Source organism: Phoca vitulina, unplaced genomic scaffold (genome assembly GCF_004348235.1).
Source record: "Phoca vitulina isolate PV1807 unplaced genomic scaffold, GSC_HSeal_1.0 scaffold15, whole genome shotgun sequence".
Lineage (NCBI taxonomy): Eukaryota > Metazoa > Chordata > Mammalia > Carnivora > Phocidae > Phoca > Phoca vitulina.
Genome location: NW_022589718.1, coordinates 11,555,519 through 11,582,372, shown reverse-complemented (window position 1 = coordinate 11,582,372; position 26,854 = coordinate 11,555,519). Strand labels below are relative to the sequence as shown.

General features: G+C 40.0%; 1 protein-coding gene across 1 annotated transcript in view; it reads left to right on the top strand.

The window, feature by feature from the left end:
* NRG1 (neuregulin 1) overlaps positions 1-26,854 on the top strand; it is a 1,100,990-nt gene that overhangs the window by 557,923 nt on the left and 516,213 nt on the right. The window lies entirely within an intron of this gene.

Sequence of the window (26,854 nt, the reverse complement as noted above, 5' to 3'; positions counted from 1 at the left end):
TCTGCCTTCATTTTCTCATTTTACCAAAGACTGGATATGGCTATCAACCAGCACTGATATGACCTTGGGTCCTTAAGTCCCATAAAATTGTTCTTTTTCTCATACAAATGGTTAATGCCTTGGGACTGATTATTCTGCCTCTCAGTGTTTTTTTTTTTTTTTTTTTTTTATCCTGTTGCCTTTATATTGGGGATCACCATTTCATCCTTAGAGTTACAATGTCCCAAAGCTGCTGGTGGTAATTTGTTAGCCCCAGTGTCTAAATAGAGGCACTGAGAAATAAAATGAAATGAATTTGACCTAACAGAAAAGCTAGTAAATGGGTCAGCTTTATTTCTACATTTTTTCCCACTGTGCAAGGCAGTGTGGTAGGAACTGCAGGCCTGGGATGGACTGTGGAAGGAAGGAGTGGTAGAGAGGTGGTTTGTTGAGGAACACAAACAGAAGACAAGGTTCTTATCCTAGAACAGATTGCAATCTCATAAGACAGACAAGTGCCCCGTTCCTAGAAGACAGACAGTAATAACTGCTGAATAGAGAAATAAGAAGGGTACTATTGGAAGGCAGAGGAAGGAGTCATTCATTTCACTTTAATAATGAAGGAAGAGATCACAGAAGTATTACATGTAATTATGTATTTATGTGATTACTTGATCATTATTTCTCTCCACAGCTACAATATAAGCTCTATGAGGGTGCCCCTATCAGAAGTGTGAATTTTATATCTCAGCCCGTAGCATAAGCATAGTTATAATACATAATTAAAATAGTTCCTGAATGATGGAATGAGTGCCTATAGTGATAGGTGCTATGAAAGATACCAAGAAATTGAAGTTTCATACATTGCACTTAGAGCATCTGCAAGCAGATAGGTTTTCAAGCATGGCAGATGTGTTCACTCAGCTCATTGCTTGTGTACAAGATCACAAATGGTCATATTGACTTACTTATTTCATTCTGAAGTGGAATAATTTTATCCCCACTCAGCTTTTCCTTAGGCATGGGTTTTGATGCCATATTTATCAAGACATCTACTTGGAAGTGGATGTCGTGCTGTGAAAAACCATTATAGAAAAAAGTTACAGCCACTTGCCAAGTAATGACTTATGCTGGGCAGTTGCTTAAAAGGCTGATTTTATTCATTTTATTTGCTATACTCTTGTACTGCCTAGGGAAGGGGGTGGGGAGGACAGCAATCTTTTTTTTTGAACCAGTAATTATTTGCAGAGATCTGTGGGCAAAATACTCAGCTCACACCTGGGAACAGAATCCCGTGTTAGACGGTGGCTGAGGCGATATTTATACATCTCCAGATTGTGGTTTGCCAGTTGAAATGCAGACATGCAGAAATGGCCTCATTGTCATTCCTTGTTTTTGTAATATTATCCTTGGTTCAACAGATTCATTTTTTTCCCCTTCTTCCACTGTCAACACTGCTTCAGCGGTGAGTTATACTATCCGGTGACATCAGAGGAAGCAAAGTTACATGTGTCAGCTTGGCAGGAATTGTCCACTTACAGCAAATTTGTGACAAGTGCATTTTTCTGCCATTTTTACCTTGAGTAATGACGTCTCCATGGGTTGAGGAGACACCATGGGTCTCCCTTGATGGGAACGGCACTCTGCCTAATTGGGCTGCCGTAGCTTCAATACTGGAGGAGAAGGAGCCTGTGTGCGATCTTTGAGTAATCCTTCCCTCTGAACAGTGGTAATGTATCCCCAGAGTTGATTGCCTGTATCTATAGGTAATGGACTTTAACTGGCATTAAAGTCATAGCCAGTTTCAGACCCATTAAGTTTAATGGTTTGTGTAATGATAGGCTGCAATTGACAAAATAACCAAAAGAACAATTCGTGAACTATTTATGGATGAATGCCTTTACCATTCAAAATGGACATTAAACTATGGCTGGTTTCATCGCAAGGCAAAGTTTCCCCTCTTTATTTTCCATTTAGGTCTATATGCAGCCTACATAGTATGATAAAAACTCTATCTCAGAGGAAAGGTTGAAGCTTTTTAAGCTAATGAATTTGAACTTTTGAGTGTTTTCTATTATTATTTTTTAAATCAGTGGTAATACATGAGGAGCTAATAAATTAACTTAGATGTAAGTCGAATTAATGTAACTTAGAGTAAAAATCCAGCTAGGGAAAGCCAAATATGCACATTAAAGTAGCAGCCTCTGCCTCCATCCCTTGATGACCCATGAAAAGTAGAAAATTTTGGTTAAGATGCCACCTCATGTTATGTAAATCAGAATGTAAATGCCATGTGTTTAAGAATTGTCATCTGTTTTATTCACTCCTATATCCTCAGGGTCTAGAAAAATGCCTAGCATATAACAGGCACTCAACAAATATTGAACATAAATGGTTGATATATAACCAATCTCCAGTGAGGTAGCTTTCTTTCATTTCTGAGGGGGTGAAAGTTCTTTCTTTCAGAAAAAGAGGTTAAAAAAATTATCTCTACAAAAAACTTCAGCACTGATTGGTATTCTTCCCAGATCTACCTTTTTTTCACAAAAATCTTTTCCTGAGAGCAAACCACAGGGATTTCTGGCTTCGCCATCAATGATAGGTTTGGGATATGATAAAATGTAGAAAATGGCTAAGTAGGAGAGTACATGCTTTATAAAATAGAATTTAAAATAATAGCTATCAGCAGCAGAAATTTGTAGGAAGCACATGCTGGGAAAATAGAAATCCCACCCTGGTGATGGCATCTGGTACAAATTGAGAAATGAATTGGACAACAAAACAATGTGTCTTCAGCAGCCCCTTAAGATCAAACCACCAATGATAAGCGCAGATCTTTAGAGCCTCTACCTTCCTCCTTTTGAAACAGCTAAAATCAGTAGGGGAATGAAAAGGAAAAATGGCTTTGTTATCTATGGGCAGCTTGTCCCTCCCTCCAGATATCCAACTCTCCAAACATGCATTTTGATATACCTTGGGGGTTCTTTTTATCTAACAATTCCATTTAGAGCAAAATGTATCCCTCCCTGCCTACATCCCACATTATTACATAGCTGATTTCTCATCATTCTGACATGTTCAGTAATCTAAGAGGTAACTCAACTGAAAGAATAGTCATGGCCAGTCATGTGTTGGCATCATGGAGGGTAGAGAAAAGTGGAAATTATAAGAATCTTGGAAGAAGCAGATCTTAAATGGGAAATCAATCCCAGTGATCAGTGAATGCTCCAGGAAAATGGTATGAGTTCAAGAAGGTCAAGTCAACAAAAATTCATTGAGCACCTACTGTGTGTCAGACACTAGGATACGTCACTGAACAGCACAGTCCTCTTTGTTCCCTGGTACGTATGTTCTAACATCTGGTGTGTGTGTTCCCAACAACACTGTAATTTGCACTGGGCTGGAACCATGAAGCTCTGCAGGAGGGTTTACTTTCAATTAAATTTATACCATCACTGTGGAAATCTAGAGCTGGAATGAATGTGGAAGTGAGGGTCCCATTGCCTAAGTCCAGTTGCTAGTTGAATTTAGCTTTCTGCTATGAAAGCCAAGAACCCAACTTTTTTTTTTTTTAATTTTTTTTTATTGTTATGTTAATCCCCATACATTACATCATTAGTTTTATATATAGTGTTCCATGATTCATTGTTTGTGCATAACACCCAGTGCTCCATGCAGAACGTGCCCTCCTCAATACCCATCATCAGGCTAACCCATCCTCCCACCCCCCTCCCCTCTAGAACCCTCAGTTTGTTTTTCAGAGTCCATTGTCTCTCATGGCAAGAACCCAACTTTTGTCTGTGTCCTGAGAGACTTTCTACAAAGAGAATATATTTTGGCAATTAGCCAAGAATTTAAATTCTTGGAAAATGAAATGTTTTAAAAGACAAAACCCATGAAGAGAAAATTATAAATCAAAGGGTCCTTTTTGAAGGAATAGGAAAACAACTGACTTGCCACTTCACTTCCTTCATATTTTGGCTCAACTGTTACCTTTTCAACAAGGCCTTCCTTGACCACCCAGCCCCTCCCTACTCCTGGTACCTCCCAACCCCCTTACCTCTATGTCTGTCTTATACCATCTGACATGTTATAAATATCCATATTTATTTGCTTGCTGTCTGTCTCCTAACTCTGGAACATAAGCTCCATTGGGGCAGGGACTTTTTCAGAGTTATCCCCAGGTGGTAGGTTAGAAGCCTCCCGTCTAAGGCTGAGAGATGTATCCTTTACTGGATCTGTATACCTAGTACTTTCCTGCCATTGTTCCTGTCACCACCAAGTTTAAGATTCCCCGTGGCCAATGCTGGTGTCATTGTCACAGATGTCTTTAGGCTCCTGAAATGGGTAAATCAGATGTTAGAGTTGATTAATACATCACATATCTACCTAAAAAGGAGCATCTCAGGTTGATACCTGAAACTTGATAAGACTCAGTCTCCAAGTCACCAGAACAAGCGATGTGTAATTGTTTTAAGATATCCTGCTTTCTCCGACTATAGGTGTTGGTGGGTGGTCTCCAGATACCAATTCACGGTACAGTTGATTTTCATAAAACTGATTCTCTAATTCTCCTTCCTATGACCATCAATGAAGAAATTTTGAAAGTCTGTGGTGAGGAAACATGTAGGCATTTGAGATTTGTGAGGGTGAATGCATAGCAATTTGAGAGCAGGGCCCAAATGGCCAAAAGAAAATAAATTCTCATGTTAATAACTGTCAGAGATTCACTACAGCCAAGAATTTTGAGGCTGAGTTTCTGGAAGTTGATGGTTTGGTAATGAGTTGCCTGATGGTGATTAATGGGAATTAAATGCATTATAGATTAGGAGCACCTGGGTGGCTCAGTCTTTAAGTGTCTGCCTTCGTCTCAGGTCATGATCCCAGGGTCCTGGGATTAAGCCCCACATCGGGCTCCCTGCTTGGCGGAAGCCTGCTTCTCCCTCTCCCACTCCCCCTGCTTGTGTTCCTGCTCTCGCTGTCTCTCTCTCTGTCAAATAAATAAATAAAATCTTTTAAAAAAATAAATGCATATAGATTAGAAAGTGGTGGAAATTGGAATCATTTGTAGTTGGTCAATGTGGAGGAATAGAACACAGTAGAAACTTTAAATTGATTACCCCACGTAATTCTGACTAAAGGATAGTTTTCTGGTCCAAAGATGGAACTAGGAATAAGTTGCTTTTCCTCTAAATAAGAGGAAATTTACACAGAAAAAACACAAACTATGACTAACGCAAAAGGAAACTAGAGTTATTTCTTTTATCTTTCTGTTATGGATTGTATTGTGTCCCCTAAAAAAGATATGTTGATGTCTTAGCTCTCAGTGCCATTGAATAGGACCTTATTTGGAAATAGGGTCACTGCAGGGGAATTAGTTAAGATGGGGGTCATCCTGGAGTAGGGTGGGACCTTAATCCGCTGTGACCGCTAACCTTATGAAAAGTAGGAAGACAGTGTGAATACACTGGGGACAAAGATTGGCGTGATGCATCTACAAGCCAAAGAGTTCCTGGGACTTCCAAAGGCTGGGAGAGGCAAGGAAGATCATCCTCTAGAGGCTCCTGAGGGAGCATGGCCCTGCCAACATTTTGCTTTCAAATGTGTAGCCTCCACAACTGTTAGACCATAAATTTCTGTCATTTTAAGGCACCAAATCTGTGACACTTTGTTATGGCAGCCCTAGGACACTAATATACAATTTTAGGCTCAGGTTGGGAAGAAAAAGGAGGACCCCGAGTCAAAACGTGGAATACAAGGCTATATATAGGTTCTCACCACTCGAAGTGAGAAGTGTATGTTGATGGCACAGACCAGAGTTTGCATTCTCAGGAAGCCTGTAGGGTGCCCTGACTTGCCTGGTGAGGGGAGAAATAGCTAGTTTGTCTCAGCAGGTGAAATCACAGCAGCCAAGACCCGGGGTCTGTGCTGGTGTCTCTGGCTTCCCAGGTGCAGAGGCTGACTTTATTTGCGGTGCCACTTGGGATTAGTCCTGGCCGTGGAGAAGCTGGCAAAACTGACCCCAGGATTACTTTAAAACACATCTGACTAAAGCCAGTCACTCTTATTTTTCAAACATGACCCTGATGCCTAAAAAAATCAGCCTAGTGCATTTTATTAAGTAACATCCACTAGTTTTATGTTTTGACGTCTATAGGTTTCAGTTGGGATTGCATTATGGCCAAATAAGGTTTCATTAAAGATGGAAATGATTGGAGTTATCTAGCCCCCTAAAATGATTGCCCTAGAGATATTTACTAATCCCCCTTGGCTTCTAGACAATTTTCGTTTTTACTATTTCCACGGAAATATTTCCCTATCAGTGGTAACCAGAGCAGGCAGGGGATTGTTTACCTGTCTCTTGTGATCTACGTTCCTCATATTTATCCCTACATGGTCTCTTCCAATATCATTTGCTCTAGTCAGTCAGTAGATTTTCTTTGCTTCCTGTATGTCAAGCTTATTGGGGGTGGGAGGGGAAGAGAAGATGAGTAGATTTTTATGTGTATAAAGGTTTTCTAAAAATTTGGGGGTTTTTTTTGCACTTTAGGGAGAAAAAGTGAAATGACATACCTTATTAAGGAAATTATTTTTAAAAAATCCAAGTGTTTAGCAAAAAAGGACTGTGTTGCTTCAGGTAGAGTGGTCGAATGTTCTACCTGTGTGAATCCGGAGGCATCAGTTCATATTTAGTGATATGCAAATAGTAAAATTGTGACATTTAATTTGACATTTTAAAAGAAACATAGATGTAGAAATATTATCTGGAAAGCATTAGTACTCTATCAATATTATTTATTTTAAAGAGCAAACCTCATTACATGCCTATCTTATTCATCTATCCATTTAGCAAATATTTACTGAGTGTCTGTGAGGTGCTGTGATAGGAGCTGGAAATGCAGCGAAAACAGGACACCATCTCTGGCTTCCTGGGTCTTATCAAGCAGAGACACAGACACACAAACAGGTGGGACAAGAGTGTCTTGCTCAGAATTGCTGCAGAAGGGCTCTCTGGAATTGTAATCCAGAGAGTGAGGGGTATTTGTTAGGGGAAGGGGACAGGCAAAGGGAAGGGAGAGAAGGCTATAGGAAAAGAAGTGGCCTGTTAAAAGGCTCAGATTTCCACGAGCCTGCACATCAGTAGAGCCAGAAATAATTTGGTCAGATGGTTGCTTTGATTGAGAGGGAAGGAGTAGTGAGAAATGAAGCTAGAGATAGAATCAGAGGTCATGTTAAAGATCTGGTGTCTTAGATTAAGGAATTTCTATTTCATTCTGAGGGCCACGGAGGGCTTTGAAGCAGGGCAGTGTTTAAGGAAGATCACTCTGGCCTGTGTTTGGCAAATAGGCTATAGCGGACAAGGTCAGAGTCAGAAAAGGCAGGCAGAAGGCTGCTGCAGTACCCCAGGCGAGCCCTAGGGGGCAGTGGCACTGGCAATAGGAGTGGCGAGAAATCTAGGAGTTAAAATACGTTCAGAGGTAGGATAGATAGGACTTGGGGATTTATTAAGTTTAGAAGTAGAGAAGAGGGAGGATGCAAGGATGATTTACACATGAAATGTACAGAACTTTCTTCTATCCTGGAAAAGAATATTGCTGTCCTGGAACATGACAGAAATTGCTGGATATAAGAAAACAATCAAGATCTCAATTCTCAGTGCCGTAAGGAAGAATTGTATGCTCTTCTAGCATTTCAAATGGAGGTATACATTTAGTTTCTGAAGACTCAATTCATAACTAAGTTATGATTTCAGACCCATTACTCAGTGAAGGTTCCAGTGCAGGGAGGAAGGAACAAGTGATATCTGGAGGAATGAGCCGCTTTGGAAGGTGCTGTCCTCTCCTGTTCAATTCCAAGGTCTCATGATCATAAAGGGGGGGGGGGGGTTGCTCACATCCAGTGGAGCTTTCTGCACTGCTCCCTCCGATGCTGACGTGGAAAGTAAAAGTGCCTTTAGTGCCCTGACAAACTCATGCACTGGGTTTATCAACATATTTCAGTCTGAGAGAATTTACCCCTAGGGAAACACCTTCCCCTAGGGAAAGTAAAGATCTCGAAAGATACCACCATTTGTTTCCACCATTGAAGATTTTCTTACGTGCCTACTTACTTGAGAAAAATGAGAAACTTTCTCAGGTAGTAACTGCCACAATTAATTATTTACCTAGCTGAGACACTTGGGAACTTTGGCAGGAGGCTGTTCTGGACGTTAATATACCCATACAGAGCTTCTTCCAGCTTCTGAGCCAACCATGTGCATATCCTGCTACATTCCTCCCAGTAGCCTTTATACTTAAAAGACAGTGCTGGGGACATAGGACGTGCTACAAGTGCATTAAAATACCATATTGTTTATTATTAAGTAACTTGGCAAAATATCTTGAAGCTTTAAGCTCCTTGCTTCCATATTCTGTATGCTCCTTACTAGCCCTTTCCATCCCGGATGGGCCTTTCAATATTCAACTATGTTAGAGCATGCAGTTTCTCTATTACCAAATTCCGGCTGAATAGACTGCCTTTCATATTCAGAAAGTATTTGGTACTCATTAGTCAAGACTGGCCAATCTGACATTGACAGTGGACCTTGATTTTCATTCCTTTCAAGCACAACCGCCTGTCTCCCTTGGCTTTTCTCTAGGAGCAACACCTTGTATTATCATATGATTTTATGCCCTGCATTTTGCATTTAATCCCAGCATCTTTATAATTAGTAACTCTTTTATATTTTTTCAAGGACTACACATGAAACTTTGAAGACTACTGTGCAGCTAGAGATGTGGACAACCCCACACAAATATGCCTCCATTCTAAGTCTGTTTTCATATTCTATGGTTTTCCTATCTTTTTAAATCTGAGCTCACATTTTTCATTTTTAGCCTTTTTTAAACTCTTCGGTTACAGCTAAAAAGTTTTTTCTGGTAAATGTGTGTTTTGCCTTGCCAGAGCACTGTCCAGTTCCTTCTTAGGTCTTTCTGATACATTGCTTCTGTAGTTTTGGGGTTTGGGGGTTTCTACAGTGCTCTCTAATGAAATTTAGGGTTCTCTTACACAACCCCCTCCCTGTGCTTTTGCAGACGTTTGTAGATACATTCTGTTAGTGCACAGATTGCTTTTCTATTCTCCGGCTAGTTGTATCCTCTAGTCCCAGTGGTAAATGTTTTTGGTGCCTTGGACCCTTTTGGCATACTGGGGATGCCCAGGGACCCTTCCTTGTGAAAGTGTCTTTAAATGTATAGGTAAAATACATCAAGTTACCAAGAAACCAAGTAAACAGAAAGACAGTTACATACTTTAGAAATTGTGGTATAGTAATAAATGAACTTCTTTATTGGCACATTAAATGATAGCAGGGCTATTAAAATTTCGAAAATCTGATTTCTCTTGCTGAGGAAAATCACAGGTGCTGTTAATATTACTGTAATTTATTGCCTATATTCAAAATGCTAATTTTCAGTTAGAGTTCAGGGAAAAGAAATCTGTGAACATTTTCTTCCCATCCAAGTTAATGGATCCCCCTATATTCTGTTCACAGGTGCTTGAGGGGGTGTCTAGACCCCAGGTTAAGGACTCCTGGTGGTAGTACTTTGTGCTTTGAGACCCAGCTCAAATAACCCATCTCCTACGTAAAAACATCTATAAATTTACTAGACCCGCTTGCTCTATCTTATTCCTATTGTGCCTTGTTCATCCTGTTACGCAATGTTCAATTATTATATTTATAATTATTATTATTTTTTCCTTTATCTCCTCTTTATAAATATCTGTGTTTTATTCACTTTTATTTTCTTGGTATCCAGGACAGTGTCTGAGATATTGTATATACTTGATAAACATTTGCTTAATAAGTGAATTAAAACCCCAAACAGCTTCTGGTAAAGTTTCCCAAATCACAAGTAATGGAAGGACCTAAATTTAATGTATTCACTTCTATGTGGGGACAGGGCACAAGTGTTCTTGAATTGAGATGTGCTTTTAGCAGTGTTTTCTTAGCCTAGCCTTAACCTTTTACTCTGCATTGATATATACCTAATCTCTCATGAAGTCACATCAATTGATTTATAATTGAGTCTTCTGAGTATTTTGCTACCTTATGAATGTACAAATGGAAAAACTAATTCCATTGTTGGATAAAAATATAAAGATTACCAGCAAATAAATATTTCTATTTATAACTGAAAAAAAAAAACCCTGACAATGGAATATTGGTTGTTTATAAGGTATTTATTCTGAATAATGTGCTGGGAGATTATAAATAACTTTAACTATCAGGAAAAAATGTGCCTCCAGAAAAAAATTATTCCAATTAGTCTTAGTGCATTAAATTTACCACTAAGTAGAATCAATTAGCTACTATTAAGTATAAGCTTTTGCAATCATATTGCCCAATTCTATCCTATATAAAGTCAACATCAAAGATCAGCTGAGGTTGGATATCATGGTGTTTTAATCACTATTAGAAGGTGGAGGTGAGCATAGTCTCTGGCAAATAATGACAGTGTTCTGATAGTAAGCACAGAGAGTCATAAAGAGAAAGAAAGGAGGAGTAGGGAGAGCTAGAGCCAAGAGAGAGTGATCTATGAGCTTCTTGCACTTGGCCTTCAGCAGGCTCTTAGGGATGCTGATGTGGTCAATATAGAGGCTCACTCCTTTTCTCTCTCTCTCCTTCTCTCTCTCTCTCTCTCTTGCTTTCTCTTTCTCTCTCTCTCTCTCTCTCACACACACACACACACACACACACACACACACACTTTCTACCTTTCCCTATCCCTCCTATGTTGTCTTGGGGTAGGGGGTAGGGTAGTTTTCTAGATGGCTACAAAATTCTTACAATTATATATTTTAATTAATATAAAATATTAATAAAACAATGTTTTGTTAATCCAGCCCACATTTGTGAAAAAAAATATTCTGTGAAAAATATGTATTTCCTCTATGCTTTAAAAATATTTTTTATGGGGCGCCTGGGTGGCTCAGTCAGTTAAGCGTCTGCCTTTGGCTCAGGTCATGATCCCAGGGTCCTGGGATCAAGCCCCAACGTCAGGCTCTCTGCTCAGTGGGGAGCCTGCTTCTCCCTCTGCCTCGCAGCTCCCCCTGTTTGTTTGTGCTCTCTCTGTCAAATAAATAATTAAAATCTTTTAAAAATATATTTTTTATGTAGAAAATCATTGAGAGAAAAGATTAATATTGGTGAAGTGAAAGTCTTTCCTGTTTCACTTTTTTTTTTTAATTTCAGGGTTTTTTTTCTTTCCTGTTAAAATTGGTACTCACTAAATGGGAAGAAAAAAATCACAATGAAAAACTGTGAGGATAAATGAGGTTATAGGACCATGAAATGTTTGGGAAAGAATTATAATTATTAAGTCTTTTCTCTTTTTTTCAATTGCATGGCTAGATTTCCCATTTTAAGGGAGGGGGAAAAAAGAACCCTGAGGAGTTCTAGGGAGGGCAGGGAAAATTAAGTTTCCATCACTGTCCCAGAACAGAGGTGCTGTGATGGTATCGTCCACCCTCTCCCCACAGAAGTGCGTTCTAGCTTCGGGAGAATTCTTTATTACAAACCCACATTGAGATGAGAGGGGTATGTGTGTCCCACAGGGCATGATTTCAACCTTACCATGTGTCAAATGGGGCTTTCTCAGGCTGCCCAGACTCGGGTCATGTCACTTTCTCTTTCCATCTTCTGTCTCCCTCTCTTTTTTGGTTCTAACCAGAGAATTTATTCCAGTTTTTATTTTCTTTTTCTGTTCAAGCCTTGCAGCTCTGCCCAAGGCAAAATGCTGCAGGGATTGGAGAGATGAAGGGGCCAAGTTGAATCAATAGTGGCAGGCAGTGAACGCATATAAATTTCAACAAGCAAATGCTCGGCATTGTCTCTTGGGCCTCCCCGCAAAAGGAACATCACTAAATTTCCTGATTTAAAGTTCTCGCAAAACAGAAATCAAATAACTAACAAAGCACCAGACACTCACAGCCTTCAGGTGAATGAATTTGATCTTCATGACTCTCAACCTGGAGTTCTTGAGTAGACTAACCTTTGGGATAGATGCTCCCAACCTACAAGGAGCATGTTTCTTATCAATCAAGCAGAGATAAGAAAACACTTCCCTAGCTCTTGTTAGCCACTTCTGATATTCCATCCAGCTCTTTACCATTTGGATGGGGTGTTGGGAGAAAGAAGATGGGCTGGGAAGTGAGGCTACTGGCGCAAGAAACAGCCCAAGTCAGCTCGCCTCTCCTCTCTGGCCATTTACAGCGATTTCCTTGAAACCTTCTGTTGTACTGGTTGTTGATCCGAGCAATGATTTTCTCAGATGAATAAGGTGTGCAGTGTAGAATGTGGTGGAATCTTGAAAAAATATGTAATAATTCTCTAGTTATATATGCTATATATATATGTATATATATGTGTGTATGTGTATACACTGTATTTTTATTTTGTTTCAATGATTTTAGGGAGTGGTACAGAACCAGCAGAGCAATACCACCTACAACACGTGCTATAAAACATGACCTTTTGCCCATAACTCATTAACTAGTTAAATTTTTCCATTTTCCTGAAGGTACATTTGGATACAGCGCTAGAGCCTAGTGCTTTGATGTTTTATGTTGTTGTTGTTGTTGTTGAGGCCAAACAAAATTAAGGCCCAACACGTACCCCAAATGCATTGTCGCTTGTTATGAATTTACTGTGAACTGACATTGTGTCAATAAGCATTTTATTTAGTCTACTACATTTTGAGGATTTTGACAAATGTGATTTCCAACAAGATAACATTTAAACTGGGATAGCTACTATTTTTTTCAATACATGTTAAATTTTACAGAAAAAGTAAGAAAAACATCTGGTGGCTAAACAAATATCTAAAAGAACTAAAGACAGCTTTTTTAAACAAATGTACCTGTTTTTTACATTAATGGTTAGAGCTATTACATTATAGTGTACCATCTGCATGACTTCTAATAGGAATAAAATTTGAAGATTTAAAAGTTCTTCCTAAACTATATGCATGTATTTAATTTTCAAAAGGATAGTGAGAGTTACTTGCACATTAAGGTAAAATACCAAGGAGGTGGGTTTTCAAGGATACTTTCTCGAGAAATCCTTAGAAGTTGATTTTAGTTTAGGACTTCATGACATCAGAGTGAACAGTGGAATTCCCAGAGGGACCCTTCTATATTATGATCCTCTATTCTTACTTATTAGATGGCATTCCAAAGATTTTTTGTGTGTAAATTAGTAATTGAAACTACATAGAATATTTGTTTCTTTTCCTAAGTGTTTATAAACAGGTAAATTCTCCTTCCATCCTTCTAAATTCTAATTCTGTATTCCCATGAGTGTGCATGCATGTGTGTACACATGCGCGTGCGTGCACATACACACACACACACATTCAGCATTTGAGGCAGTAGGCTGTGGAATAAAAACACAGCAAAGATAGCGATAAAGGCATTTATTTCTATAAATAGGTAATAGGATATATTGGTGTTACTGTATTACCTCTGAACTCCTTCTGCCTTTGGTGAGAGATTGGGACATCTAATCATGCCAGAGGCATCTTTCTGTTCCATATGATTTAATAAGTCCTCATACCACTGTGCCAAATTAGATTCCAATAGCACTTAAGGGTCAAACCAAAGCAAGTCTGGAATAAGGTCAAAATAGTACAATTGTTCATAGGTGGTCTTTCAGGGTGACAGCGTTACAAAGTAAAGGAGGACTTAGTCTCTCATGCTTCTATTACATATGGAGAAACTGAAGCCTATAGGGTCTGAATGCTCTGTGCACCATCACAGAATAAAAGAGAGTAGAGCTGTAAGTATAATTCAGGTTAACTTCCGGTCCAGTGGAATGCTCATTTGGCCTTTATTCATTTGTCCCTAGGAGTCACACATTTTTATCCACTGTCTTCTTGGCCTGCTCTCCCCGGCGAAAATCTGTGGGAACATTTAATGATTTAATGACCAAGGCTATTAGGACCCTATAGCTACAGTTTCTCCAGTGGTAATATAAAAATCCCTGCATAGATGTATTAGGAGAGTTAGTGATGTATTAATTAAAGTTAATTAAGCCTCTTTGATTTTCTTATGGGAAGGACTCTATAATTGTAAGCAAATTCTTCTTTAGATAGCATCTCAAAATCCTCCCATTTTGGCAATTACTGTTCTGAAGTTACTTCCCACGGAAGTTACTCTATACGAACCCAAAGAATGTTACAGGATGGAGAAGTAGCTCTGCTTTAACCAGAGCCACAAGGGAAAGCCTCCGGCTAGCACACTTAGTTCTGGTACAGTCTTGCCTGAAGTCATGCAAAATTTATCTGAGAAATTGATTTTTTTGTTGTTGTTCTAGAATGAAAAATGAGATGGTTCGCTTTGGACAGTGAGGTCACAAATGGTAACACATATTTGCAGTTGAGCTTCCTGGCGGCTGCTAGTGTTACAGAGATGCAGACCCTCACTGCTCCAAGTGTGGTTCTTCCTGGGAGCTTGTCAGAAATACAGGAGCTCAGGGCCCACTTATGACCTACTGAATCGTAATCCACGTTTAAACGAAATCTCCTGGAGATTCCTATGTGCAGTAAAGTTTGAGAAGCATTGCTGGAAATAATCTGAACTTGCTGTGGTCATTTCAATCTTGGTAGTTGGCTTGGCACAGTCTTTACTACAGATCTAGCCATTCTGTCCAATTTATGCCACTTTCAGTGAGCTCCACAGTCAGAACCTTAGCTCCTTCCACGCCTGATCTATACCACACAGCTCCAGAAATAGGTAGGAAAGCGAAATCCTAGACCTCCCTCTGCTGACCATGCTGAGCTGCCCTGTGGTCGCTCCCTTGGTTCTAGGCTAGTGCTCTTTCCACTAAGAAACGCTGATTGTTCAAATTGTCACAATATTTTGGTTGCTGAGCAGGACATCTATGGCTGTAATTTCAATAAAACACGGAGTACCATCATTCAAATGGCAATAAAATTAGAGCAGGTTGACTATTACATGAATTACTTGCATTGTGAAAGCCATCAGGCTCTTAACATTTTTATTTAGTTTTCTTTGTCGTGAATACTGACCAGGGGTTAAAGGGGGGCACATTAGTGGACTGCTGTTTGCCTGCCTTCCTACCCACACCGCTTGTGATTGCTATGACACAGTCCTTTGGGGTCAGACTGCGTGATGTGTTAAATATTGCCAAGGACCCTAGGAAGGGGACGAGCCTTTCCTTTGGATATTTTATCTTGAATTATTCATCTAAATAAAAAGAGCAAATGGTTTTAACTTTGTTATCCTGTTCTTTTCCTCGTAAAAGTATTATCGAGATCTTTGCAAATGACAAACGATGATCTTCGGAGTTAGGGCCTCACTCTAGGCTACCGATCCACTTGAGGGTTGCTTCCTGTACAAGGAGACACGTCTGGGATTTGTGGGGCATTCGTCCTGTTGTGGAAGTCTGTGTGCCATGCTTAGGCCAGAATCACTGCAGAATAATAAGTGGCTTATTATCAGGAGAGCGATTGTTCTGCTAGGAAATAGGAGCATATCGAGGTGGGGAGGGGTGGTTCAGAAGCAGTTCAGCCAAGAGGAAAGGAGTCTTTTGTCACTGACATGGCTTCGAATTGCCAGCTCATGTTGAGAGTAGAAAGCAGGTTGGCTTTTGGCCACTTTTATTCTTGTTTTAAAGTCTCTGAAGACCGCGCACCCACTTAAGGCCTGCCCTTGCGGTGATAAGTTCCCGCCACCCCTTCTTCCCTTGGTAGGCCACTGCAGAGGAGCGTGGTCATAAGTTTTAGGATGTTACATGTCAACCACCCGTATACTCAGTCTCCAAAGGCTGGCATCCTTGAGAAAGATCCAGAAATGACTGGAGCATCTTAGTTACAACTCTTGATGTCTTTTGGCGATGTCTTTACTTTAGGAATATGAATTTTGACACTTATGTTAGTCTGGTTGGTGTGATGAACAAAATAATGAGTCCATGTGCACCTGCCAGAGATGTTCACATCCTGATCACTGGAACCTGGAAATGTCACAGGGCAAAGGAGAAGGAGGTCAGCCGATGGAATTAAGGTTGCCAATCAGCAGAAAAGGAAGATGAACCTGGTTTATATGTGTGTGGGTCCAGTGTAATCAGAGGAGTTCTTAAAAATGGAAGGGGGAGGCAGAAGAAGAGTCAGAGTGAGTGTGATTGAGGAGGAATGATTCCCGAGATGTCGCTGGCCTTGAAGATGGAGGAAGGCCATGAGCCATGGAATGTGGGCTGCCATGGCTAGAAGCTGGGACAACCAGCAAAATGGATTCTCCCCTAGAGTCTCCCAAAAGGAATGCAGCCCTGTGAACACCTTACTATTAGCCCAGTGAGAGTGTGTTGGACTTTTATCCTATAGAACTGGTAGATAATAAATTTATGTTTTTAATCCTTGAAATTTGTGGTAATTTGCTACAGCAGCAAGAGTAAACTAAGACAGTGAGTAAAGTAAAAATCAGTGCAGTGTGTTACCGGCCGACAAAGCCAAGTCCTGGCTGACAAGCAGTGGGCTCGTGGTAAATTTCCTTAGCCTTGCTTTTTTTTTTATCCGTAGAATGGACATAATAATACACACCTTATAGGGTTATTGAGAGGATGAAATAAGAAGGCAAATGTAAACTGTCGGGGTTAGTGCCTGTCATGATGAGGCAGCTCAGAAACTCTTATCTTGTTTGTATTTCTTGCCCCTTTGTACAGTTTGGTGGTCCTCTTAGTGACTGGCCCCATTTCTTTCTGGCTCACTGCTTGCTTTTCTCTAGAGAGCAAGGCAGAGTGGGCAAGAACTGAACTGGTGCTACTGCTGATGGGCAGAGTCTTTAGAAATATTGCTGCACTGAATTGATACCCTATCGTGTTCCTCTGAGAACCTCAGTTGGCCATATGGTCATCTCCGATCACCAGGGTTTCCATTAGTGCTGGATTGCCGTTAGGTTCCTCATGGTTACAGAGGATCTAGCAGATCCTTTGTTCAGTGGGAGTTATCACCCATTCAAATGAGGGTTATATTTTGATGACTTACACACTGCCTCTCCTACACTCTCACACAATGCCTTTGTACATTCTATTTCTCTTCTCTATTCAAAACTAACCAAGTAAATCAGTTGGAAAGGGCACATTAATTTATTTGAATAGATACTTGCCAAATTGAAAAAAAATAAGGTACCAGTGAAGGTACCATTATGTGCCCTCACTAAAAAAGCTTTGGAAATACACTTAAATCCTTCTATCAAAATTTATTATTATAAAGAAATGTTTTTTTCTCTCCCCTTTAAAAAAATTCTTCTGCTCTGCTGATATTTCTTCTAAGATCCTTTATAATAAAGGAGAAAATATTTCCGACTACTCAATAGGTTACAAGATCATCTTGGCCACCTTTGTGGCCAAATTATAATATTCATTTGATCTTAGTGACACTCTTGGTTCACTCTTTTCTTTACTGAAATCCAAATTCTGAACTTTCTCTTGAGCAAATAAAGGGAACATCTGTGAGGTTCTGGCTCATCTTTTAGTTTCACCCTTACAACAGCTGGCTCTGCAAAGTCGAGAGCAATTAACACGTACATAGTGCTCTCAACCCTATTTTTTATTAAGTGCCTTAAAGAACAACCAAACCGCTGGACTCCTATAGAAATTTCATGACCCAAGTAGTTATGGAGATGGTGTTTCTCTCGAAATGTTTCTATGGGTGTGAACCTTTTTTCATCCAGGTCTCTTGAGAGTCCTTTCTGGTGGATATAAAATCTGTGGTTTTACCCCCACTTGCAGCCTAATAAGTTAAATCTGTCACATTGGTGCTGGCAGAAGACACAAGACTCCTGGGTCAGAGATGAGGGGATGTGTATTCTTCCAGGAATTTGTGCCAGTTCCTTAAAACCCAGTTGTTATGGGTCAGAGGGAAGAGAGCCTGCATACATAGTGGGGAGGGGAAAGCTAAGCTTAGGGAACACCCAGATTTTATAAAGGGCTGATGATTCTTTGATCCAGGGAAGGATATAATCTTTATTATGGTGGATAGTAAATAAATTTCCCTTTGCTCCAAAAGGAGACACTATCTCTGTCTTCTAATGGATTTTTGCTAGACAAATATTCTGGAAACAATAGCCTCAAACGAAGTTATTAAATCTTCTGTTCACAAGATGTGCACAGATGTGAGAAGCCATGGAGAATTATCTGCCCACAGTGGGTTTCTTTGATGTGAGTAAATTCTTTTCCATGTTGGTAAGAATGCTGCACTATGGAACATTATCATAGACATATGTAATGTCAAGCCTTTTTCCCATTAGAGAAAGATTTGCTTGGCTTTGTTAACAGAATACAGGTTTCAGTTATGTGATCAACCTGTTCGGAGGAACCAACTTAAAAGCAAAATCCATTTTATTTTTTATCAATATGACATTTAGCTGGGCAGATGATGGGGGTGAGGATGACAGAAGAAGGACCGACCGTGTAGTCCGTAACAGGGTGTTACCCATCCTTTTCGCACTTTGCTGCCCATTTTAATGTTGTTGGGCTGCAGCCAGGAAAGAGAGCCAAGGAAGGTCCAGAGAATCTCAGACTTGGAGGCAGAAGAGAGTCAAGGAAGCTTCCAGAGGCTGAAGTTGTCAAACCTCATTGGACCTGGCACAGGAGCACAACACAAGCAGGTCTTCGGCCATTGGTGTCATGGACATCCATGCTGGCCTTCTTGCTGTTTCTGGAACACACAGGCCTGATCCCATTTCAGGCACTTTATGCTGACTTTTCTCCATCGAAGCCAGGACTCACTTCCTTACTTCCTCCAAACTTTCTCCAGATGCTGTTTGTCAGTGATCCACTCTGTATTGCAGGCACCACCCCCCAACACACACACACACACACACACACACACACACCCCTGAACTTTAATCCCCCCTTACCCTGCTCTATTTTTCCCATCTCCCAATATACTGTATAATTTATTTAACAAGAATGTAAGTTCAGTGGGCAGGGCTTTTCCATTTTGTTCCCTGCTGTTTCCTAAGCACCTAGATCAGTACCTGGCATACAAATAAATAAATATTTCAAATACATATTTTCTGAAGAACAAATGAATGGATGTCAGTATCAGGGGCTTTCATTGTTATTTGTTTTATTTCTAGGACGATAGGCCCACTCGTATGATATACTGTTTTTGAAATAGCATGGACTGGGCGCCTGGGTGGCTCAGTTGGTTAAGCGACCGCCTTCAGCTCAGGTCATGATCCTGGAGTCCCAGGATCGAGTCCCACATCGGGCTCCCTGCTCAGCGGGGGGTCTGCTTCTCCCTCTGACCCTCTCCCCGCTCGTGCTCTCTCTCATTCTCTCTCTCTCAAATAAAGAAATAAAATCTTTAAAAAAAAATGCCTTATTCTCTTAAAAAAAAAAAAAAGAAATAGCATGGACTGGGTTGGATCTTCAATTTGTGGATGTGAAATAGTAATAAATGAATGAAGCATAGCCACAGTGACCCTGTTGATGATAATAATGAATCACATTGATAAAGTACTTTTCTTCCTTCACCTTTTTTTTTTTTTTTTTTTTTTTTTGTGGAATTCCCCTCTGTCAGGGTGATGGATTATTCCCATTCCTTCTAGGAAAATGGCCATTCCATCTTAATGCAAGCTTTTAGAAATGAAAAATAATGCCTGCTGCAATCAACTTTTAATTATCTACACTAATGGAGCGCTGATGCTAGAGAAGAAATCCCTAAATCATGTACATTTGACTTCAGCATACAACCAGGGGCTTATACTTAGAAAAACAAAAACAAACAAACAAAACATAAAAACATCAGGGGCGGTGCGAGATGGGATATTGGGAAAATGGTCTGGGAGTTGGGAAACTGGCTTTGGTTAGAGACTCAGTGTTCTGGGTTGAATTGTGTTCCCCAAAAAGCTATGTTGGAGTCCTAACCCCCAGTAGCTCAGAATGTGGCCTTATTTGGAGATAGGGTCTTTACAAGGATAATCAAGTTAAAATGTGGGCCCTAGTCTGATAGGACTGGTATAATCTAACATAAATAGGGAAAAATTAGATGAAGAGACAGACATGCACATGGGAGAGCACCATGTGAAGATTGGAGTTAAATTGCCACAAGCCAGGGAACTACCAGGAGCTAGGCAAGAGACCCTTCCCTAGCATCCTCAGAGGAAGCATGGTCCTGCTGATGTCTTCATCTTGGACCTCCAGCCTCTAGGACAGCGAGACAAGACATCTCTGATGTTTAAGCCACCCAGTTTGTGGTACCTTGTTATGGCCGCCTTAGGACTCTAATACACTCAGTGACTCACCTCTTCTGTGCTCACTTAGCATGCAATTCCTTCTCATCCCCAAGCTCCCATTTCTTCATCTTTAAATAGCCGCTTGCTTCTTTAAGGCTCTATAATGAAAGCTTCCTCTGTACAGTCCCCAACAGCCCTGCTTTTCCCAATTTGGCAGTAACCCCCGGCCCCCATCTTGGTGTCCTCTCAATTATGTAGTGACCCTAGAAAGAAGTTCTACACATGATCTGCACAGCCCATAAAATGTATGCAGACATGACTCTATTCAAACTGGAGTGTTTACATTTTCCCTATCTCTGGGAAACTTAAAGGTTTAACATTTTCATATAAAAAATAGCAAGAATAGTGTTTCATATTGTGATAATCCACCTCTCACCTCTCTTTCCATTGGCAGAATCCATTCATGAGCCACCCACACCACCTTCCTTCCATGTACTGTTAGGTGGAGCAAACATAGTTATTCCCCAGGCCCTTGCATAGTAAAGTCAGCCTGATGAACAGTGCGGGGGTAAGAGTAGGGATCTGACTTACAGCCCAGGCGTCCTGGCATTTAAAACCATTGCCACTCACTGAATTTTCTTCTCCATTGCTTTGTTTAATATTTGGAGTAAAGGCAGGAGGTGTATGCAGCATTTACTGCAAAACATGTAAAAAGTAAGATCAGTGAAAAGCATCGCTCCAAAGCATATTCTCATTTGGGAAATATTTTTAGAAGATCCAGTTCCTTTGTAACATGCCCCCTTACTATACTTTTTCAAAAAAAAGTTAGAGGATTTTCTACAGATGACTGTTGCAAGTATGATAGTTGTTCTCCCAAAGAAAATCACAACCATAAAATAAATTTTTAATTTAAAATGAGTTTCCTAGTGTTCTGTTACCAACTTCTCTGTGAGTATAGCTCATCCCTAGGAAATAACTTGGGCAGTTGGTTTACCTGTGTATAAATGATTTAGGACTATTAAAGTGAAAAGCATTTCATCAGCAGCACTATTATTATCAACAGCATTTTCAGTAACACCTTAGACTCGGAAAGGTTACTTTTCTGGGAACTGAGATTGTCTAGCATGGAAGAAAGCAGTAGGTATCAAAATCCCCCAAACAGTTAAAATAGGTCAGCATGAAAGCTCATGTGTTTTGGCTCTTAGTCAAAGGTTGTTTTAGATCTGACATAATTCTAATATATGGACCTGTTAGGTTTACCAATGCACATTAGAAGCCAACAGCTTAGGACAGGAATCAGAAAATCTATTAAAAGGGAATGGAATAATAAAAAAGCATAACAATGTCACGCCATTACATCTGGGTTCCAATAGCCTCCAAAACCACAGTGGTCCCTGAGTGTACTTACAAAGCTCAGTCATCGATGGTTACAATTATGACCTTGAAATAAATCTTAGGGCAGACATCAAACACTATGTTTTATAAGTTAGAGAATTGCATAATTAAGAAAGATATTCCTTGCATGCCATTGATTTGGTGTTAATATCGTCAGTTAAGTGCTGGGCTAGAGGATCCTAGAACAACGAGGTCATAGGGAAGACCTCATTCCTTGGCAATGCCAACAGAGTGAAGAGTCCCTACGCCAGTGTCTGTACAGAGACAGTGCATTGGAAACCAAGCCTACAGTTCTTTGGACTCCAAAAACAGAGAATGAATATATACAACGTGTGTGTGTGTGTGTGTGTGTGTGTGTGTGTGTTTGTGTGTGTGTGTGTGTGTGTTTGCTCACATACTTTGGATCTGTGCACATCCTCACCAAACATATTTTTTGGGTGCCTATGTGTGGCATGAATTACTCCCAGTCCTAGAGCAGTCATGGGGGTGGATGGAGGCAATCGTGCAGCCTGTGGGTGAGGGCTGAGGAGAGAAGAGGCATGAAGGAAAGGGACGTCAAAGGCTCTCCCTGTGTTCATCAGGGATGGCTTTCTGATAAAAGGAATCTGTCATCATCTCTGCCTAGAACTTTAGATTCAGAGTACTTGATGGTGAGTGGAAAAGGCTAGATAAAATGGGATGAGAGTGAGACTGCCCAATTCAGAAAACAAATCCATTCTCTGAGTCAGTTGGGAGTTCACAAAAGCAGAAATGCGCCCAATGGAGAGCCCTGGGAACAGAGAGGAGGCAGTTTTTATTAGAGTCTTAGTTACCAAATGATGAATGCCGGCAAGAAAATAGTTTAACATTTCCAAGAGAAATCTTCACCTTTCATCCCGTTGTGGAGTGATGGCTTTTCAAAGGACATTCAAATGAAGCCAAGGATGTTCAACAGTATGTCTCATTAAATGAACTTATGGTCTGTGAACCAAAGGCATATTCATCGTCTCCCTCTTATCTTCTAGCATGATATTATTCTATTTCATCTTTTCCATATGCTTGCTCCCCTGAGTTTTTTTGGAATGAGATCGTTCTCTTTCTAAAGTGGTTGGTTTTTGTTTTGTTTTGTTTTTTGGCCAGGTGTTGTTATCAGAACATTCTTACTCTGAAGGGAAAAAAAAAATCACAGCCTTCTGCAAATTCTCTTGCTCTCACACAGACATGGTGATCTGCTCTCAGCCTCTTCTCTTTAACCTTACCCCTAGGGCTGCCTAGGCTTTGCATTCATTGCTTCACAATCTCTGCTAAAGGCCAATTTGGTGACTGAATTATCCTGTTGTCTACACCCACCTGGAGCTAGCCTGGACATAATGTGCCTCAGAGCTTGCCCAAGTCTCTGCCTTGGGTGTGGTTTATCACTTCTGGGGCCTTGCTTTCTTACTCAAAAAGTGAGAGCTTGGATCAGATCATCTCCAAGGCTCCTTCCAGTTGTGACCTTTTCTAAGTGTCTGCTTTTAAATGATTTGCCAAAAGTCACACAACCATAAACATCTGGGATATATATATATATATATATTTAACTTATTGCTTAACTTTGGGCCACTCATTTCAGCTAAACAAACTGAGAAATGGGTGCTGGCCCCAAGTCAAGTTTTAGAAAACTTCTTTCCTAGTATTTGATGCTTCTTAAATTAAATCATTTTTTCCGATTCCCTTGATTCCTCCCTCCTCTGCATTTTTTTGAACTTGTAGAGCCCTCTGACATTTTGAGCAGAAGGTTGCAAATGCTTGTCTTAATGCTTGGCCATGTCCCAGAAAAAGATCCTTACCTTGCCACATCCTAGAACATTTCCCCTGTACTTCGAGATCACTAAGGGCATGTGTGTGCGCATGCCCACACACATGCACCGTCCAGGATTCTCCTGAGGATGAATGAATATTCCTGTGCCAAATACTGCATGAGGATTTGGGCAATATTTTGGCAGGTTGAACAACGCTTATATTTATGCTCTCTGGCAAGATCATTGCTTGATCATCCTGTTCTTGGTAAAGGGCATTGTTTTGTAATCAAGATAACTTAGCTACCCTTGGGGTGATATTTAACACTGCAACTGCCTGAAAATGTCATGTTTTCCTAACGAATCTTTTTGCAGCATCTAGAAATTTAGGTAAAATTGAAAGAAGGGATAAGAAGAAACATTTACTGTGCATCTGTTTTCTGATTTTGTATGTCATTTGAGTTTTACACAAATTTTCTGAGGTCAATATGACACCCATTTGACTGGCAAGAAACCAATGTTCTAATGAGTTAAGCAACTTGAAATTCATTAATAACAGAGTTGTCTTATTCTTAAGTCTGTGTTCTTTGCCCTAAACCATGTTGCTTTCCCAAAGAGAGATTAAAATTTTGAAAACCAAGAAGGAGGATGGTCATTTATTGTTTATGTTTATGTAAGTTTATATGTAAAGGTCTTATTTAATTCTTATAAGAAGCCATCTTCCCCTTCCTCCCTCTTTTCAATATTATGTCACAACTTGTATTTAGTATTTACATTGTAAATTGTCTATGAAAATATTGCTCACTGCTGAGCCAACCATTGTGCTACAACCCCTACTCTTATCTTGGACAGTCCTTCATTTTTTCTGGAGTTAATGATCGCTTTAGACTTTCATTTGTCTGGTTTTCTCTAAACCTATTTTCCTGTTTATTCAATTTCTCTGTCATATGCCTATCCATAAACTTAACCTTCATCAATTTCATTTTGTTTTTCGTGGTGATGTCTCTTTCCCTCAGCTAAACTGATGCCCTCTATCTTCTGCTTTAATTTCAACAAGATGCTTTCTGAGTTTACTGTTGGAGCTGTGGCCTTGATACTTTCTTATATCTTCTGTGTTTTCCTCTCTATTTAACATATTCTCCAGTAGTGTTCAAATATGCATACCTATGAAATAGATGTTTAGACCTTGCTTGTCTGAAAATGTCTTTATTACACCTTCACACTTGCTTGATACTTGGGCAGAATATAGAATAGAGATTGAAAGTCATTTCCTCTTAGAATTTTGAAGATTTTTGCTCTGCTGTCACTTTTTCTTACACTGTTCTTTTGAGAAGCCCAAGACATTCTTACTCCTATTTCATTTTGTATTTCATTTGTTTCTCTTTTGGATGGTCTTTTATCCCAAATGTTCTAAATTTAATAATGATATATGTATTTTTTAATCTTACTGTTTTAGGCCTTTAGTGCACCCACTGGGGAATTTTCTTATCTTGTTTCTCTGATAATTTCCTTCACTTCATTTTGTCTCTCATATTTCACTTTCTGGGATTTCTTGGAGTTTGACATTGGATCTCTGTACTGATTTTTTCTTTCCTATTTTTCTAAAATATTTTTTGGTTTCAATTTCTTGGAAATTGCCTCAATTTTATCTTTCATTGTTTCTCCTGATATTTTAATTTTAGGTATCCTACTTTTAACTTCCAAGAACACTTTTTGTTCATGTGTTCTGATTATTCATTTCATACTGTTTCATACAGTAATACTGTTCTTGTTTAAGAGACCATACTTCTCTTTAACTGAGAATTTAAAAAAAAGTGTTTTATCCACTCTTTATATTGTCTTAGTTTTCTCTTGGTGACTTTTCCCCCCTGTTTGCTAGGGTCTCTTCCTTTCATAACAGAGGCTTTTCTCATTCACTGGTGACCTCAGTGACCCACTTATATTTAAGAATGCAGCATTAATGGGATGCCTGGGTGGCTCAGTCAGTTAAGCGTCTACCTTGGGCTCAGGTCATGATCCCAGGGTCCTGGGATCAAGTCCCACATTGGGCTCCTTGCTCAGCAGGGAGCCTGCTTCTCCCTCTGCCTGCCACTCCCCCTGCTTGTGCTCTCTCTTTCTCTCTCTCTCTGACAAATAAATAAATGAAATATTTTTTTTAAAAAAAGAATGCAGCATCAAAAAGCATATCAGAACCTCTGTGCATATCAACAGGGCTTGTCAATGAGTGGGGCTTATCACAAAGTGATCAGGAAGAAAGCTGCCTTTTCTACAAAGAGCGCTCCCAATATTAGTGTCTGCTGTATTTCTCTAGGACCATTCAATTTGTCAGTTTCCTACCTGAGGATCCTGGGTCTGGTTGCCAGCATTCTAGAACCAGGGAGCTGGCTATCTCCTTTCAGCATGTATATTCTCACTAAATCTCCTGTTTTCATTCCATCTTCCCCTTCCTGCCACCATCTGCCCTTGTTATACCTCCGTGTGAAGCGTGATACTTCATTGACTCAATTTCCTCAGAGGTAAAAGCTCCAAGCTGTTGTGGAGATGGTGGTAATGTATGTCACCTCTCTGTGCAGTAACAGGGAGGAACCGGCTAATAGTAACACCTTATGCAGACTTTCAACTAATTCTCTTGTTTTCTCTGTACATCATCTCTCTTACCTTCCAGGAAAACTTCTGCCTTTGAGTTCTGAGCCTTTCCTCAATATTTTTCAGGCAAACTGACTTATACCTTGTCTATATACCTGTCTGCTGGGCACCCAAGCTAAGGATTCCTCCATGTGAATTAATCACTTGCCACTCAGATGCCTTTTACTTTATCTTCCACAAGATTGTTAAAATTTCTTATCATGGGACACCTGGGTGGCTCAGTCGTCATTAAGCGTCTGCCTTCGGCTCAGGTCATGATCCCAGGATCCTGGGATCAAGCCCCCCATGGGGCTCCCTGCTCAGCGGGGGGCCTGCTTCTCCCTCTTCCTCTGCAGCTCCCCCTGCTTGTGCTCTCTCGCTCTCTCTCTCGCTGTCTCTCGCTCTATCTCAAATAAGTAAAATCTTTTAAAAAAATTCTTATCCATTGGTAAGTTTCCTTGTGTTTGTTTAGTTCTTGAGGGTTTAGAATCATTTTAATTTTTTATTGTCATTTTAGTGGCGTTTCAGGAAGCGGAGTAAATAAAAGTGTGTGGCCCATGAATTGTATCCAACCAGCATCCAGCCTGAATTGTAATTGCCCCACAACAGGACCCAGGTTCTGCAGTGGAGCTCTAGATAGAATAAAATTGCCTCTTTTTCGTGGAAAAAAAAATACAATGTAAATTATAACAGCTGCCTTTCCTGTACAATTCCATGGAATCTGAGTCAAAAGAATTTGGAAGTTATTTTTTTCTAACCCTCTCCCTGATGCCGACATTATATCCCTAAAAGGTGGTTTTACAATCTTGAGTTGAATCTCTCCAATGATGAGGAACTTATTTTCACATGAAATGGTCCAT